Source organism: Eucalyptus grandis, chromosome 7, assembly GCF_016545825.1.
Source record: "Eucalyptus grandis isolate ANBG69807.140 chromosome 7, ASM1654582v1, whole genome shotgun sequence".
In the NCBI taxonomy this organism is placed as follows: Eukaryota; Viridiplantae; Streptophyta; class Magnoliopsida; order Myrtales; family Myrtaceae; genus Eucalyptus; species Eucalyptus grandis.
The window spans coordinates 34,640,063-34,653,938 of record NC_052618.1 but is presented as its reverse complement, the minus strand read 5'-3'; the positions used below and the strand labels follow the sequence as shown (position 1 = coordinate 34,653,938).

Genomic DNA, 13,876 nt, shown 5'->3' with positions numbered 1-13,876 from the left:
CAATTCGGTTCTCGGTTCCATGGGCGGATCCGTCCATCCAAACTAGACTGATTATATTATAATAATATATTAATTTTTAATATTAAAATAAATTTCAAAATTACTAATTAGCCAACCTAAATTTTAAGGCTCCATCTCTTCTTACGGTTTCATGTTTTTATAAGAATTTAGTAAAGTGTGTAAGCTACCTTTTAGCAACTCAACAAATAGCTCCTTCAAATGATACTTCCAAGACACACATAGAACACCATGTTTAAGAATATGTGGAGTACCGATGAAATTATTATTATTATTATTTTGGTAAAAAGTACCGATGAAACTGTTTCTACATAAAGAATTCAATAAGTAAAGGTTGTAAGAGATTGAGTGCTATTTGGAGATAAGAGAAAAGACAATCTACATATGACAATTGCCTAAAACCTTGAACTTAAAGAATATTTTAGATTTCAACTGAAATGATAAACTTATTTCTCTTCTTTGGTAGTGTTTTCCAATAAAATAAAGAAAGATGGTGTCGTTAATTAAGCCAGTTCAATTTAAAGAAAAATATTAATTGATATGAAGAGTACTCATGGCGATATTTGAAAAACGATATAATTATTGGTGAGACCAGTTCTATGAATCGACTCGGGAACTAGACCAAACTGGTAGTTCGATTCTTAGGTGGATCCATGCAATTAACCGGTGGTTCCTGGTTCCAATTTTTGAAACCAATCCTTATCTGGCGGTTTAAAACCAAAAACCGCCCACCCGGACCATGCACATCCCTAAAATGGAGAATTGTCTTTTCTTTGATACTTCACTGCAATGGAGTTAAGTCGAATTGGAACAATGAACCATTGTCATGCTTGATTATAGGCATTTCGGATTTGTATAGATATTTGGAGAAGGAAGAAAAGACGTAAGAAAAGAGAAATTGAAATTTCATGTGAATTGGAGGAAGGATGCCAACATGTTTATTGCGACTCAAATTAACATCTTAAAAAAATCTTCCAAAATACTAGGTGGACGGACCGAGAATGGGGTTGAAATTTATAGTGAACTTGTAGGGTAATTGAAAAAGACAGAAATAAATAAGGAAGGTAGATGCGTTAAGAGAGTTGCCGCGAAGTATCGTTTGTGATAGAATTCTTTTTTTTTTTTGGTCGGTATTTGTGATAGAATTCTTGAACAGCACTTTTTATGTTGGTCTTCGTCTGCCAAGGAAACCTTACAATAAATAATGAGGAAGAAATTGATTCCAAAATCAAGTGGGGCCAAATAAAGGAGCTGCCTTTTTAGCTTGTATCCATTTTTTATAATATTAGCCGCCTAAGCAAACAAGGACCGGTCATACGGTCTTTGGTTGCACTAACGTCAGCTAACCAAAAAGCCACATTCTTTTGGTGTAATTTCGGTACCAATCAGACCCTACCCAAAGCAATATATGTAAGGGAGGACGACGGCCCTCCCATTTAGAAGATTTTTAGACATTGTTTAATATTAAAACCGTGCTCCTAATTTTAGGTCAAATATTCTAAATATCCTTTGAACCCTGAACTTTCAATTACAAAACCTTGATCTTAGAAATGATTATCCAAAAAGGCTCAAATTTATTTTTTTAATCAATTTAATCTTAAATATTTTTATTTTATTAATTGAATCCTAAATATTTTCACAGTTTATCAATTGAGTAAATACGACCAATTCTATTCGGAATCGTTAATGTGAACGCCGGTCTTGATGTGGATAATTTTAATAATTTTTTAAAAATTTAAATTTTTAATTATTTTCTTTTATTTTTATCTTTTCTTCTCTTCCCTTTGCTTTTTAATTATTGTGGCCAGCGAGGGTTGCAAGTCACTCACTGGTCAATGGGAGAGAGGGTTGGAGGCCACTCATCGGTTGTGTAGCAAGGGTCCTAAGCCCTTGCCGGTCATGGGCGAGAGGGTCGCGACCTTGCCTACAGCTGCGATGGTCTAGGTAAGGCCAGTTGCGGGCTAGGAGGAACCTTAGCAACAAGTTGAACCAATCTGGCCTCGATCTCCATGTCGTGGCTGAGCTCGAGTCTTTTGGGTTTGGGGCGCGAGCTTTGAGTTTCCTCGCCGAGACCTGCCTCTCCAAGTAAGGCCTAACGCAAATCCACGCTCACGCTCTTCGCTCCTACCTACATGACCACCCATGGTCTTCACCAACATCCTCTGCTTTGTAGCTATCTCTCGTAGCGCCTGTTTGACCAAATTCCCCAATAGACATATTCTTTCACAATCTCCTCCTTCACATTCCCGCTAAAATTGCAGTCTGAGCCATGCTAGCCTCCCCCATATTTGGGTTAGGTTGCATCGTTGGCGGTCGGCTAAGTCTAAACCGTCGCGGTTGTGATTGAGGTCGCCTTGCCTAGTTCTAGGTGAGGCTAACCTTGCTCGTAGTGGCGTTGGCCTTGCCCAAATTTGGGGGAGGTTGTTCGAGGGCCACGCTCATCGCTTGCACTGATGAGGGTCGCTGGACCCCCCGCCGGCCACAATAAGAAAAAAAAAAAAAACAAAGAAGGGATTGAGAAGGAAAACAAAAAAGAAAAATGAAAAAATGAAAAAAATTATATAATTAAAAAATATATGAAAATATTATTAAAAATTGTAATGTCAGTTCCAGTCATGCTACGTAGGACAACCAACCTCCACATCATCGAATTCTAGCCAAAATTGGCCAAATGAACTAAATTGGCAAAGCACCGACCAAAAAAAAAAAAAAACTAAATTGGTAAAGCATGATAAGATTTATGACTTAATTAATATAATTGAAATGTTTATGACTAAATTGATAAAAGTGTAAGACTTTTTGGACATTTTTCCCATTTACTTTATGTGTTTATTGGAGCATTCCAACTTCGCTGTTTTGGACATTGATTTTATTAGGTTTCAATCAGGCTCATGACAAAAAGTCCAATCTTTCATTTTCAAAAGAAAAAACTTTAGGTGTGCGGGCCCATGCTTAGATACTTAAGAAAATGTACTGAAAATGAAAGATTGGACTTTTTTGTCATGAGCCTGATTGAAACGTAATAAAATCAATGTCCAAAACAGCGACATCATCGGGCGATTCCTCAAAAACAATGACTTCACTTGAACCTTCAAACAATCCACGAAATATCTAATCAACGTTGAAGTCTTTCGCACACCCATGGTGCACGAAGTGATCCACGAAGGAGTCCACTTAACCACACTTTTTTAATCACTATTTGTTAATCACAATTATTCCCAGCAAATCAATTTAAAAAATTTCCTTAAAAGTTAATTGTTTCTTAAAAAATAATTCATTTAATTGTGATTAAAAAGATACACATATTTAAAATTGCTGGTATCTCGCCTTTATCATATTGACAGGATTTTTAAAGGAATATTTAATTCGGCTACTTGCAACTTATTAACGGGATTATGCATGAAAAGAGAAGTTGCATCAAAAGTCTGCTCCAATCCTTGATGTACTAATCCTCTGAAAGTCGATAAGATCAAATAGCATATGATTGGTAGATATATATGTGGCTATATATGAAAATTTCTCAAAGGTTCCAGATTATTGTAAAGATCCTAATAGTTTATCGCAATATCATATTATAACATTGCCCTCATCATATTATAACATTGCCCTCCTGACTATCTATAATTACAGGCGTTGTGAGAACATTCGTTAATATAAATCTTCAAAATAAAAAATAATAAATATGGATTGTTGTATGTCATCTAAATATCGATCGGCCTAAAATGACAAATATAGGAAATATGTTTTTTTTTTTTTTTCCTTTGGCCAAACTAATGTGTGCAATGGATCGACGCTAGGATATTTAGAAAATTCCAGTTTGAATTGATAGATTGGATTTAGATAGCTTGGGTTGAAAGATACCTAGATTCAGAAAATGCTCGTGCCTTTGTCTTTTCTCGCTCATGGTTAGGTGATTAAGTTACATCAGCTATGGGGAACAAGGCAATACCTGTAAATAGAACCTTCAAATGGTGGGTTGAGGTTGGTTGAAAATAATCCGACTCAAATTGACCCATTATATCTAATGCAAATTTAGTAGTTCATACTCAACTCAAACCCAACGCAACCTGAAATCCAATTTTAGTAACTTTTCCCCTTAAATTGTTCTTTTGAAAAATGGGTGACTTTGTTGACCGACTTGTCAAGTTAGTGAGAAAGCTCGAGGAAGGAAGGGCAAAATATATGGGTCTTAAACGAGCACAATCTGAACCCATTTACACTCCATTTCACCCAATTTCAAATTTATCACGTTTGTGCAAGACCCGAAGTCACAAGTCTAACATCCTTTCAAAATGGGGCAAAAAAATAAAAAGAATTCGCACCTAATCCTAAACGCGGTCGAAGTCCACGGACCTCGATAATCCAAGAACAAGTCGCATTAGCAATGCCCTCGGTGTGCTGCCACTGCTCTCCGGCTATAATTGTCAGATCGGCGATGATTGGCTTTGAATTGAATCAATTTCGACAAGACCCGCTTGTAGATGGCCACGACCTCCCTTGTGCTGGGGGAGGGGGTTCCATTGGGAGGAGAGTGTTGGGGGAGCGTTAGGGCTGGGGTTTCAACACACCAAGGGGTGGTGAGGATCAATACGGAGTTCGGTTGCATCATTGATGGTTTTAGAGAGAGAGAGTAGAGCTTTTGATTGGAAATCCAAATTATACCCATTTAAGACCCATATATATTGGCTTTCTTATTTTAAAAACCCATTATGGCTAATTCACCCAATAAGAAGTGACCTATTTAAACAAACATGAGTTTATAAATGATTTTTGGACCCATTTTGATAAGTCTACCCATAAATAGAGTGGTTTTATATAAGAACCCAGCAAGTTTGTAAAGTTATTTATAAAAAAACAAAGCTTCTATATTATTCTCACCAAGAAGGAGATGGGGGGAAATGACCTGGCATGCAACTTCAACGTCAAGAAGAGATATATTATATCATGAAAAATTCAAAACTATATACATGAGATAAATTCACTTTAAACCAATTTTTCGACTAAAATATAAAACCCAAAATTAATATATTTGTGACAAATTTATCTAAGACTAGTTTTTTTACCATAAAAACCTTATATCAGTACATTTGTGATAATTTTACCATCCATTAGTTTTCGTTAAATTGGATTAATACTATCAAAAAATCATAAACTGATATATTTATGATAAACGAAAGGTAAAACTCCAAACTGGGATATTTGTCAACTACCACATGTTATTAAACTCAATAATTTGACAGTAAAATTTAATAAAAACTAATACTAGTTTGGGATTTTTGATAATAAAAAAATTAGTTTGTGCTAAATTTGTTATAAGTTTACCGGTTTGGATTTTTTTTTGTTGGTAATATTAACTCTGAAATTTATGTATGTATATATAGTTGCTTTTTAGTGAGAAGATGTAGATTGGCTCATCCCCTCTCTCTCATATATATATATATATATATATATATATATATATATATATATATATTTTGATACATACATATATACCTCTTAAAGATGGCCAAACTGGGGGATGAGTCATGTTTATAAAGACACATGGGGACGACCCAAACTCCATCGTCCATTAGATCATCCCAAATTTATATACATGAACCATGTTTATATATAATATCTCTATAAAAAAGGGCGATCTTCCCTTTGGCAACATGGCTTTTCCCCCAGTTTGGCCAGGATTATAGAGATATAATATATATAATTAGGAGATGAGCCAAAGTGCTTATCTTAGAGCGTTGTCTATAGAGATATATTATTAAATTGGGGATGACCTAAGTGCATCTTCTAACTAAATATATCTAAATTTAAAGATATGTTTATAAAATTGGGGATGACCCGAAGTGCATCTTCGCACTAAAAAGCATCTATATATACATAATTCTCAACACCATAGTTCTTAACCACTGAGATTCGCCCCAGTGGCCACCCTTCCAACATGGAAGGAGGAGGTGAGGGGTTCAAATCCCCACCTTCTCAGGGGGGATGGGGTGGGGACGCGTAAGTTTCAAGAGTGGGTTTCGACTCCCACGCCCTGCAAGAGGCAGGGCAAAAGTCTGAGAGTAAAAGTGGGTTTCGACTCTTGACTCCCACGCCCTGCAAGAGACAGGGCAAAAGTCTGAGAGTGAGTGTAGAGTAGGAATAGAGTAGGACTGACTAAAAAAAAAAAATGAGTGAGTGTAGAGTAGGAATAGAGTAGGACTGACCAAGAAAAAAAAAACACCATAGTTCTTCTCAACAATACATTACTCCATCCTTCAGACATTTGCTTTGCTCTTGCAACTCTATACTCTATCTCTTCTTCCTGTTTTCCACATCTATATAGATTCAAGAATGCCGATTTTTGTGCGTGATCAATGGAATAGCACTGATGACATTGTCACCTCATTGTTCCAATATTGGTCGACTTCATTACCATGAAATATCAGGGGACGCCAGATTCTCCATTTAATACTCATCCCATTACCATCTTCCTCAGCATCTTCACTCTCCTTCTCTATTGCTCCGCTTGTCTACAAGCCTTTCGTATTGCTTGGGGTGCTTGCGCAATTCTCTTTCTCAGGATCCTTTCCTTTCTCTCTATAGCTTTCCTCACGGCATTGTTGTTCAGAGGCCTCTCCTTCTTTCTCCTCTGTTTGCCGTTGTTGATATTGCTCTTTGCACCTCACTTGTGGGGTCTCATTCAGAAGCTCAAGCAAAAGATTCTAGTAGTCGCATTTGCCCGTTTGTTCAGCTATCGAGGAAGAGCGCTTTTGCCACGTACAGCTGCTGATTCACATATCATGTCAGAATTGTAGTACTAGTTGGTGTTCGACCAATGATTGTTAGTGGCACAAGAAATTAAGGAAACAGTAGGTAGTGTAGTGTGATAGACTGGCAGAGGACTTGGCTGCGCAAAAGAGATAAATTATCTAGCATTTGAATTGTCTCAAGATTACAGCTTTATTGAGAGGGGAGTTTACTATAATCCCAAGGATAGTTGTTTGGATAAAGCATTGATTCATATCAATAGCCCGCCCCACACCAAACTTACTGGACTTCTTTGCATTATTAGATACGCTACTTGATTGTCAATGTAATTTCTTTTCACTGCCGGATTTTACCATCTTTAGTATCTGTATCGAATGTCTTGTCTATTATAACCCAACAAATGACGCTCTCCAAGGGGAAAAAAAAAAGCCCAAACCTAGCTGAGGTCGCTCCCATTGGTTGTTCTTGAGTGTTTAGTTCCGTTGCGATTCAATATTGGCGGTTCGGATTCATATCAGTGAGCATTTCGCTCTGCATTTTGGATTATTCTGGGTTCATGTTATTTAGCCCGGTTTGTCTTTCTATGAAGCGATTTGCTTTTAATTTTTTTTTTTTTAACTACTTTTGACCGTCGTTCTGTCTCGAATAATGTTGTAATGCTGGGTTTTTCATTTCCTTCGTCTACGTAACTCATCTTTGATGTTTAGTCTTGGCATAGAGTTAGAGGGGCAAAGTACAATGACAATAATACAGGAAAAGTATTAAAAAAAAAAAGCCTCAAACTTATTATATAATCCGGCCATGAGTTCTCTTATTGCTTTCCGAGCAAGTGATCCATTAACCTACACCAGATGAAGTTTATAAATAACAAAGAGATGACTAATTAGTAGAAAGAGGAGCTCAGACAGCAAGATCCTCTCACTGATGAGAACACGAATATGTTAGCTATAGCACATTGAAGTATCTAATTGTTCTACGCAAACACTGGCCATGAAAAACCGAATGCAATACAACCACCAGACCACATGTCAAGTCAAGGCAGGTAAGTTAAATGTCGTCATCTCAACTCGATCACATGTAAGCAACACAACAAATCATTTATATATGCAGAAATGGCTGATTCCATGAGAGTTTTGGGTTCTAAATTACCAAAATTCGATGCTAAGGATGGCGAATACTAACCACTTTGAAAATGTGACAGCTTTGAGGATCCAGAAGAGATTGGTTCAGAGTATAAATCTCTAAAAGTGAATTACATTCTCCAAAAAAGGCTGACTCATCCATATTAGCAGAAATATGTCCCACCACCACAAAATTTGCCAATGAAGAATGCGCACTTTTAAGACTGAGAAAAATAACAATTTGTTCCACAGGAAGTGAGCCGACGGGGAGTTCTAATTTTATCATTATTTGCCTATGGGAACAAGCTTTCCACGGTCAGATCCTCCTAACTTAATAGACCTAAAGAAGCCGTGCCAATGAATTTTATTGGGTGGAACTCTACTTGAGAACTCCACCATATATAAAACTAACAAGTTAAGGCATTTGTCAGAATTAACAGAGCAATTCCCTGCTGAAAACATCCTATCAGTTACATACATGTACATAATTCACCTAAGTGCATCAATAAAAGGTTACATCAAAACGTGTCCAGAAAGGTTCAAGCGTGATGGCAATTACCATCTCATTATATAAGAAATAACTAGATGACGGATCATGTAAGCAGAAAAGGGGAAAGAGTAGATGCCTAAACCAAGACATAGACAATTATAGATACTAATAAGATTAACATAAAGGCATACCCTTAGGCGATCGGAGAGGATGGACGTGGTGATGAGCTTATACATGGGCGCCTTGGACAGAAGCTTGTCATAAGTTGCCTGGTCAAACAGCACCATGTTGTTCACCTTCTCCTTCTGTTTTCCTTTGCTCCATTTCTGCTCACCATCACACAATCTAATCCATCACAACCCAAGTAAGCCCGACATAAACAACAAATAACTGCAGCATGAATGTATAAAACATGTTCATTTTTCATCTCTCTCTCTCTCTCTCTCTCTCTCTCTCTCTCTCTCTCTCTTTCTTTCTCTCTTTCTTTGATGGATGCCCAACACACTCTTCAGCAGCTCAACTTAAGACCCCAGTCCAATTACCTAATAAACCGTACATGCACTGGAAAAAATTATAAACTTACAAGGCCATCATAGCCCAACGTGAAAGATCTGCTATCCTCACTTCATTTTGTGTAACATCATTGCAAAATATTCACACTAACTACAAAGGAACCCCAGTTGTCCCTACACTTTCAATCGCTCAACATGAGAGAGAGAGAGAGAGAGAGAGAGAGAGAGAGAGAGAGAGTCATGCCTTCTTCTGCTTTCTAACACAAGACTTCGCAGGCTTAAACAAGTGAGGCGTGGCTTTGTCCTTATTAGCAGCTATGAGTTATGAGCCATGAAAATCGAATGTCAAAGAGAGAGAAACGCAATGAAGAAGACATATAGAGAGTCTGATGATGACGACTGGAACACGTGACTCAGAGTTTCCAGATCTGCTGAACACAATCTTGGGAAAAATCATATGATTTCAAGGGTTTATCTGTCTCCGATCGAGCAAGAGCTATGCATCCACAGAAAGAATTTCATGAGATAGCAAGATAAAAGCGCATCCTCAATCACCTTAGAACCATCGTGATTCTGGGGGGCTGAAGGATTGTCACTTCCTGAATTGCAAAGCATTAGGTACATCCAATTAAGAATTCCCCACGTAGGACGGAATCATGTAACCTGAAAGAAAATTAAGAAAGAAGGAAAAAAAATAAGTCTCAAGGAACAATTTCTACAGCCAATATAACAAGTCTCAAAAACTCAACCACAGTCAGGCTCAGGTATAATAATTGATAATGAAACAGCGGATGCATCTATCTCGATCTTGAGAGAGAGAGAGAGAGAGAGAGTCATGCCTTCTTCTTCTGCTTTCTACCACAAGACTTCACAGGCTTAAACGAGTGAGGCGGGGCTCTGTCCTTCTTAGGAGCCTATGAGTTATGAGAAATGAAAATCGAATGTCAGAGAAATGAAACGAAGAAGACATATAGAGAGTCTGATGATGATGACCGGAATATGTACAGCAACTCAGAGTTTCCAGACCTGCTAAACACGATGATGGAAAAAACCATACGATTTCAAAGGTTTATCTGTCTCTGAGCAAGCAAGAGCTATGCATCCACAGACAGAATTTCACGAGATAGCAAGATGAAGGAACGTCAAAATCACCTTAGAACCACCATGATTCTGGGGGGACTAAAGGATTCTCACTTCCTAAATTGTCGACATTAAGTACATCCAATTAAGAATTCCCTCTGTAGGACAGGAACATGTAATCTTCAGGAACCCGAAAGAAAAATTAAGAAAGAAAAATAATCAGTCTCAAGGAACAATTTCTGCAGCCAATGTAATAGGTCTCAAAAACTCAACCACAGTCAGCTCAGGTATAACAATTGATAATGAAACAGCGGCCGCATCTATCTCGACCTTGAACTTCTTCTGAATGCCTAGAGTCTCAACTACCCCACCACTACTGTACAACTAATATTAAGGAATAGCTGGGCGACAAGACTGGACTCGATTACTAAACTAAAGATAGTAGGAAAATCAACGAGAAATAAGTATGCCGATATTCTATTATAATTGACAGGGCCTTCTTTAATATCACCGGAAACGTTGCAATCCCCAAATGTTTCCTAAAACCATGTGCTGTTAAGGACATGGTGCTAAAATTGTCTACCATTAGTATTCTGACTAAGAAGACAAAGCTAACAATGTTAGAGGCAATGCAGGAAATTAGGGAATTCATACCTACCATATATAAAATTGTCAAGGGAGTCCATCATGAATGTCACCAAATCTTTAACTCTGATCTGCCATTTTCATTTCTAGTTTATCATGAGGGTCATATCCAATGAGTTTGAAATCAGCTGCTAGAAAAGAGCCTATATCCTTCCTCTCTGGGTTTATCTTTAAAATCTGTACATGTGAACAAGAGTGTTAGCAAGTACAACAGAAGATAAGCTGAGTCAGAACAATGAAATGAAAGAGAAGGGACCATCCTGCAATTTTACTGCAGATTACTCACAGGAAAGGGCTTGACGTGCTTTCTGAAGGTGTTCCTGCACAGGTTTAACATGGGTACAATAAACATGAGCATCCCCAATACCGTGGACAAAATCACTGGGAGAAAGATCTGCAGAAGAAAAACTTGAAATAAGCGCTTGTTCCCATGTTTATATCCTCCTATCAATGGGATACTTTTCGCCCCTTAGGCTGGGGAATCAAAGGTAGGAATCATCTAGCAACCACTAGAGTGTAAACTATTATAGCAGCAATCCTTGTGATGCATTTTTTATAGAAGCATTAATCCTTTCCGACCAGTATTCTATAAGAAACATAGAAAGGCATCCGTGCATGTAAGGAGAGGATCAGCAGCGATGCTGAATGGCACCACCAATCCCATGTCAGCAGAACACCGATACATTTGAGACGACAACTTCCCATTTGCAACAAAAAAGGGCAAAGGTAAAATTAGGTTAACCAAAGAAAGAAAGGAAAGAAAACAGAGAGAATTTTGGGAAAATGAAGCAAAACATATCTACACTGTGCAAACATGTGCCAAGGTGGAAGTGCCAGAATCAGAAGGATTCCAAGCAGTGAGCATAATTAAACAATCGTCTGGATTATTCTTGATCTTGTAAATAACATCCAACAACTGATCAAATCCTTGGCCGGTAGGTCAATGTGCATGTTACTGTTCCTGTGACATACGACATATATAATATCATTAAACATACATTGCTGCAACAAATAAAAACTGATCAACTAAATTAAGGCAAACCAACCTAGCACCAAATGCCGCCACTGAAAGCCATAAGCTGGTCCTAAGTCACCTTCTTCTTGATCTTTCAGACCAAGTCTAAAATAGACAGGACAAATGTCATCAAGGTAAAGAAAAAAATAACCGTTACCAATACATATTTGGTCCTCATGAATTGGATGCGAAATGGTCAAGGTAGTCCCCAGATGCATTGATATCCCGTATATGAATGCCTTTTCCCTGAAGAATCTGTTGGAAAATGGGCATTCTCAAACTAGTCTCATACCAACATTAGACAGTCAAAAGAGAGTTTCTTAAAGGCAAAAGGATATAACCAGGACACCTTCCAAGGGATACATGTGCAAAAAACCAATTACACGTCCCAATTAAGAGCAAAGGCAATTGAGCCCATATGGGAGTTATCACATCAGTCCACTTTTCATATAAGTGTCCCTTTAGATCCCTGAATTGCAACTTCAGCAACAGTTTGTATTCGCTTCAAGTATTACAATTTCCCAAACTCAACTTCATGGAGTCATCACTCCTTTAAAACATACATCCAATGCTTGGTTGAACCATCATTGCCTCTCAAAATAGATATTTCATATTTTCAAGTTAAACTTCCTTCTTAGGTGATACTTTTTAGCGAATTATAAACATGAGTGCAGTTCCATCTCGCAGGTCCAAACGATACATTTAACGTTCCTCAACCAATGATTCTTACTTGTCACTATCGGACAGAACATAAATTCTATGTATGTCCTGGCAAATATGTCAATCGGTTTTTGTAGTCAGCTAGGTTAAGATTTCCACAGGTTGTCTTCATGATCTAATTTTGGGAGGAGACATGCTTGCTTCAAATCTAAACTAAGAGCATGATGTGCACTTGATAAATATGGTTTCTGATAGATATCTTTCTGCAAAATTCATGGCAAAATACATTAACTGCGTTTGAACAAAAAATGCGGTGGAAGCTTAAATATAGGGGGTCTTATTTAACGGTTTTATTGGTAATCACTTCACACCAAAACTAAGCCAGACAGTTCTACAGAATGAGGTGGAAACTTACTCAACAGTAAAACGTTGTAAAAACTCATAATATTGAAATGTTTTGAAATTTTCCCAGCAAATTAGGAACGCTTTGCTAGAGCTTAAAAACAAGTAGGATATCAAGCAAAACACATGAATAAGCGAAATAAGTGTAGAATTGGATTGCTTTAATGGTCAGCCTAGACAACGCTTCCAATTGATTAATCAAGGGGGCAAGCAGGTACTAGTACTGCAGCCATAGTCATTGGAAATTTCCTGTTCAGCCAGCAAATCTCGCCCAGTCCCCCCATAAGCTGAGCGATGAAAGCGTCGAGAACGAAAAACCGCGCGTCGAGAACTGGTTATATCATTGCACATCGCCCATTGCGCATTCCTCAGCGGATTCCGCGTTGACGCGCGGTTTCGTTGAATCTCTTCTCTTTTCTGGTTTTGTTTTTATCTGCGAATCATCGATGGCTTTCTCTTCCATCGTCGCTCACCATGCGCAAGCACTTGCCAGGCTCCAATCCTCGGGAAACAGAGGAGAAAGAAGAAGAGTCCTCCGAACAAGATGAACGAGAGTAAAGCTACGGAGAGACAGGAAAAGGCCCTAAGCCAGAGAAAGATGCGGGCACCACGAGGTGTCCGAAATATCAACTGATCAGCAACATGTGGAAAGGACAAGATGCAAAAAAGGAGGAGCGTGAAGACGGTGAGGAAGAGACTGATGGGATGCGAATCGAATGGAGAACGCTGCATGCCTTGATATTTCATGGCAACGAAATTCACCAGAATCGGAACGAGAAAAGGGACGAGGTCCTCAATACTGTTCCACTGATTCCGCCCGATATAAGACATTTTTGGAATGTGGGAGAGAGCGGGACAAGAAGGTGGAGAGAGAGAGAGGAACACTCGTTGATGATGACGAGGAGGACGAGGAGGGAGGGGAGGGAAGACGAGGATTTATTAAACAGCGCATCTGGCGACACAATTTGTTATGAAGATATTTGTTTATTCTAGATTTCGGCTGGGTGCGACCATTATAGTCAATGGAGAGAGCGCCTGCATGTTTGGTCTGAAATTCCCGGCAGAATATCCGGCGGTCGCAAGATTCTCTCCTGTCAAAAAAATTTCCCAAACGCCTTCAATTATGGGCGTATGAAACCGAGGGGACTCCATAATGTGGTCTGGTGGTTTTATCGCATTCGGTCTT

At 38.4% G+C, this 13,876-nt stretch overlaps 1 long non-coding RNA gene and 1 other non-coding gene across 5 annotated transcripts; both read right to left on the bottom strand.

The window, feature by feature from the left end:
- Window positions 1-7,505: 7,505 nt before the first annotated feature.
- LOC120286154 lies at window positions 7,506-9,556 on the bottom strand. Its single transcript, XR_005552819.1, has 3 exons — window positions 9,444-9,556; window positions 8,568-8,702; window positions 7,506-7,607 (listed from the first exon to the last, which is right to left on the bottom strand). It is a non-coding gene; the product is annotated as an uncharacterized LOC120286154 (long non-coding RNA).
- A 170-nt stretch (window positions 9,557-9,726) lies between these two features.
- Window positions 9,727-12,185, bottom strand: LOC104455455. Of its 4 annotated transcripts, none has more exons than XR_005552816.1 (5): window positions 11,660-12,185; window positions 10,900-11,574; window positions 10,627-10,790; window positions 9,915-10,148; window positions 9,727-9,802 (listed from the first exon to the last, which is right to left on the bottom strand). It is a non-coding gene; the product is annotated as an uncharacterized LOC104455455 (transcript). The 4 variants fall into 4 exon arrangements; XR_005552815.1 differs by having other exon boundaries at window positions 10,041-10,148; window positions 11,660-12,184; XR_005552818.1 differs by lacking the exon at window positions 9,915-10,148 and having other exon boundaries at window positions 10,623-10,790; window positions 11,660-12,183.
- Window positions 12,186-13,876: the final 1,691 nt, after the last annotated feature.